The sequence below is a fragment of the Petromyzon marinus genome, chromosome 58, assembly GCF_048934315.1.
Source record: "Petromyzon marinus isolate PM22_M1 ecotype Great Lakes invasive population chromosome 58, UKy_Petmar_22M1.pri1.0, whole genome shotgun sequence".
Lineage (NCBI taxonomy): Eukaryota > Metazoa > Chordata > Hyperoartia > Petromyzontiformes > Petromyzontidae > Petromyzon > Petromyzon marinus.
The window spans coordinates 7,515,604-7,520,870 of record NC_133724.1 but is presented as its reverse complement, the minus strand read 5'-3'; positions in this window follow the sequence as shown (position 1 = coordinate 7,520,870).

The window sequence follows — 5,267 nt, the reverse complement described above, 5'->3', positions numbered from 1 at the left end:
GTCATTGACCGAGTTTTGATTTTGTTAAACGGCTAACTTAATCACTCCGCGAAGCATGAACAAAGCTCTTTTTTTTATTTAGTTTTGATTTTGTTAAACAGTTAACTCTTTTTTTCTTCTTTGGTTCTTTCGGTAAAGTCACGTAGAATGAGAATAAAATAATAAAATAAGACAATAAAATTATCACGACGTTTCGGCCACAACACAAGTAGCCTTCTTCAGGTGAAGGAACTAAACTGTCAGGACGACAGAGCTTTAATGAACGCTGCTAAGATTCGTAGCATATTTTAAGCTGGTTGAGAGAAGTGAGGCACCTTGACAAAGGGGTTTACATATCAAACAGGATCATTTATCATTGAAATAGCTGAGGGATTAGCTTGTGACTGATCACAGAAATAGCTATGTTAAAGTCAAAGCCTACACATCCGCAGAGGCACCTAGTACAAATCAAACAGGATAATTTAGCATTGAAATAGCTGAGGGATTAGCTTGTGACTGGTCAACAAAGTAGTTATATTAAAGTCAAAGCCTACACATCCACAGAGGCACCTCGTACAAGGACGCCAAAAGGGGGCTGCAACAACTCAAATATACAGTAAACCGATGTGAAAAAACCTGAGTCTAAATTACATCAATATAATAAATGTACTCAATATATTCTTCAATAAGCAGAGCTATTAACAGCAACTGGGTATACACTACACTATATAATGAATACCATATAGTAAACAGATAAAAAAAATATAAACTACCTCAATGTTATCAATAAACTATATATTCTCCAATCAGCTGAGCTACCAACAATAAGTCGTTATATATCACGATGCTATATGGCGAAAAAATGGGTGGATTCTTACCCTCCACGTCAGCGCCACGGACAGCTACGAGCCCCGTTCAGACGGACGAGTCCATCCATGGTCGGAACAGAGGAGGGAGGAGAGAAACAGCTGCGAGGCGCTGTTATAATCATGTTATAAACCATACCATTAACCGTGGTGTGAGAAGTATTAAGAGTCAATGCCAGCGCAAAGAGCTGCGGTCTGAAGGTCACCATAAAATACAATTAATTAAGAACCGAAATGGTTTAAAACATCTTTCCAATGGTTACTAAGCCAGAATCCATCTTCCCAGTTGAAATTGTCTCTGTGCTTGTATATGTGAATGGCCTCATGAACGAACTTCTCATGGTAGCCGGTTGGCTTGCAAAGAACCTCTTTTTTTATTTTGTTTTGATTTTGTTAAACGGTTAACTTAATCACTCCGCGAAGCATAATAATCTCTTTTTTTATTTTGTTTTGATTTTGCTAAACGGTTAACTTAATCACTCCGCGAAGAACAAACAAGCTCTTTCTCCATAGTGAAGTTTTTCTGGGTTGGACCACGTAAATATAAATGTTGTCGTTAAACCCGCCACCTCCCGACACAGCCAATTAGTAAACATAAACAAAACGTGCCAATTCGTTACTGGTGTAATGACGACTTCTCTAGAGGTTTGCACTATATAGAAGACACGTTCACTTGACATCAGGCGGAGATCTCACTGCAACAGCCCTGAGTCTCCAGCGCATCTCCCTTACATACCAACACGAGGCCACGCCCCCCTTCTCGATAATTATCGCTGACTCTGGACGCTCGCTCTACCGGCAGACTCCACCGTCCTCTTCCGTCGCCTGACCACACTCCCTTCTCGAACATTCCTGTAGCCACCGGTCCCCTCACACTCACAACTGATACCCCTGTCACTACCTCCCGTGGCCACCAGTCCCTTCACACTCACAGCTGATACCCCTGTCATTACCTCCCGTGGTCAACAGTCCCTTCATACTCACAGCTGACTTTTTTGTCACTACCTCACGTGGCCACCAGTCCCTTCACACTCACAGCTGATACCCCTGTCACTACCTCCCGTGGCCACCAGTCCCTTCACACTCACAGCTGATACCCCTGTCATTACCTCCCATGATCACCAGTCCCTTCACAGTCACAACCGATACCCCTGTCACTACTTCCCGTGGCCACCAGTCACCTTCACACTCACAGCTGATACCCCTGTCATTACCTCCCGTGGTCACCAGTCCCTTCACACTCACAGCTGATACCCCCGTCATTACCTCCCGTGGTCACCAGTCCCTTCACATTCACAGCTGATATCCCTGTCATTACCTCCTGTAGCCACCAGTCCCTTCACACTCACAGCTGATACCCCTGTCATTACCTCCCGTGGTCACCAGTCCCTTCACACTCACAACTGACTCCCCTGTCATTACCTCCCATGGCCACCAGTTCCTTCACATTCACAGCTGATACCCCTGTCATTCCCTCCCGTGGCCACCAGTCCCTTCACACTCACAACCGATACCCCTGTCACTACCTCCCGTGGTCACCAGTCCCTTCACACTCACAACCGATACCCCTGTCATTACCTCCCGTGGCCACCAGTCCCTTCACACTCACAGCCGATACCCCTGTCATTACCTCCCGTGGTCACCAGTCCCCTCACACTCACAACCGATACCCCTGTCACTACCTCCCGTGGCCACCAGTCCCTTCACACTCACAGCTGATACCCCTGTCATTACCTCCTGTAGCCACCAGTCCCTTCACACTCACAGCTGATACCCCTGTCACTACCTCCCGTGGCCACCAGTCCCTTCACACTCACAACCGATACCCCTGTCACTACCTCCCGTGGTCACCAGTCCCTTCACACTCACAACTGATACCCCTGTCACTACCTCCCGTGGTCACCAGTCCCTTCACACCCACACCGATACCCCTGTCATTACCTCCCGTGGCCACTAGTCCCCTCAGTTTAACACGTAGGCTTTCACGACCAATATTATTCATAATAAAGGTTTTTGGGTTAGATCGCGTTATTTATAAAAGTGTCATAACCCTCCACCACCCGACATGGCCAATGAGTAAAAAAAAGTGTCACGTTGACTTTAGACAAAATAGTCCACTACTTTAGCCCACCGGTGTGTTGAAGAGTGAATCCAACAACATTTTTTATTTTTTGAGTACAACGTTTCGCTGGTAATTACATCCAGCATCATCGGGCAATTTGCCAGAATAGTGAAGCCCTCCACTTTCTCCCGGTCTTAAATAGAGCAGCAGCACGGTGACGTCATCATCAATTAACCCAATCAGGTGCAGAGATCAGAGACGGGGGGGGGGGGGGGGGGGTATTGTAATTATATAATAGATTAGTAATCAGTTAATTGTTATGATTAGTAATCAGTTGTAACTTAGTAATTAGTTGTAATGTGTATTATTTAATAACTGAACCCAATCACTCTACCCAATCAGGTGCAGAAATCAAAGGTGGCGAAGGGGGGGGGGGTTATTGTAATTATATACTACGTTAGTAATCAGTTAATTAGTATGTGTTTCCCCTATAAGGAATTGCAATATGTATTATTTAATAATACGCTCTGACAGCCTGAAGCCTGAAGCTGTCAGAGCGATTAAAGTTATTTCTATTTCTCTCAATTTCAATGGATTCTCTAATTAGTCTTGGCCAGTAAACACATTCCTGCGGAAGGGGCTGGTAGGAACGTTGGGTTGCTCGGTCAATGGCCAGGGTCAACGGCGGCACCACGTGGTGTATTCCGCAAATATGCCCGACTGTGAGGGCGGGCACAAGCCGGCGTGAGTAGGTTAAGCGTTGAGTTTTATAACGGCACCACTGGGTGACCAGGAGAGAAGCCGTTCCTAGGCGAGGGGATCCAAGGCGACTGTCCATGCGAGGGAAGGCCGCGTGCCCCAAGGCGAGGAGTGCACTGCGGTACGCCAGCGGCATCTCGTTCTCTCCCCGTCGCCACAGCCTCAACCTTCTCCGAACATTAGACGGGGGATTAAAAAAAAGAGCGGCCATCTCGGTGTAGGCGTGCGCGAGGGTCGCTCTATCCGACTCGGAGATGGCGAAAAAAGCGGGCTCTTCGTCGAGGGCCATGGGAAGCGCTTGAAGCGCCTCCTGGGATGTCCATCCCACCGAGATGTAGGCGACCTCGAATCGACGGCGAAAAGCAATCCATTGAACTGACGCACCGGCAGCAGCCGTCGGAACTTGGGAATTATTTCCACCTTGGAAGCCGGTGGCTGCTGCTGCTGCTGAGGCGTGGGCTGATCGCCCGAAATGGCGGACGAGTGGGGCATGGCTGCCGCCCCCGAAATGGCGGGAAGGTCCAGCGACCAGGCATCTCGGTCATGAGGGCGGCGGGAAGCGCGTCTTGGCGTCCAGCGGAAATCGCAGCAGTCATCCGCTCGAAAAGATGAGCGGCGGCCGACAGAAATCTTTCCAGGTGACCGGCGATGTCCAGCCAGCTCTGCGGAGGAGGTGGCTGGGCTGGACTCGCCACACACTCCTGAGCCGACTGAAACACGTCGTCGGAGCAGGCGCTCGGAGCTCCGGCAGCCGGAACTGTTGGAGGGACGACGTCTTGCTCGGCGTCGACGTCGGACGACGCAGCAGGTGGGCTCTTACGTTTCGTCGCCGAAGTGGACATGACGGCGGAGGTTCGTTGGCACTTCTGGCACCAAATGCAGTGTCTTGAAAAATGACTCGCACCGACACGTTGTAACAAGTCACCTGCTTACACTTTATTTACCTATTTTTGCACCAGTTGTAAGCTCTCATAGAACTATCTGTATGGTTACATCAAGTTGACTTCTCCCCACTCATATCTATTCTACACCTCACTTATCCTGCAATCGGCATCTCCACACTCAGCGTCTCCACACTCAGCGTCTCTACACTCAGCATCTCCACACTCAGCGTCTCCACACTCAGCGTCTCCACACTCAGCGTCTCCACACTCAGTGTCTCCACACTCAGCGTCTCCACACTCAGTGTCTCCACACTCAGCATCTCCACACTCAGCGTCTCCTCACTCAGCGTCTCCACACTCAGCGTCTCCACACTCAGCGTCTCCACACTCAGCGTCTCCACACTCAGTGTCTCCACACTCAGTGTCTCCACACTCAGCGTCTCCACACTCAGTGTCTCCACACACAGCGTCTCCACACTCAGTGTCTCCACACTCAGTGTCTCCACACTCAGCGTCTCCACACACAGCGTCTCCGCACACAGCGTCTCTCACACAGCGTCTCCACACAGCGTCTCCACACTCAGCGTCTCTCACACAGTGTCTCCGCACTCAGCGTCTCCACACTCAGTGTCTCCACACACAGCGTCTCTCACACTCAGCGTCTCCACACTCAGCGTCTCCGCACTCAGCGTCTACACACTCAGCGTCTCCACACTC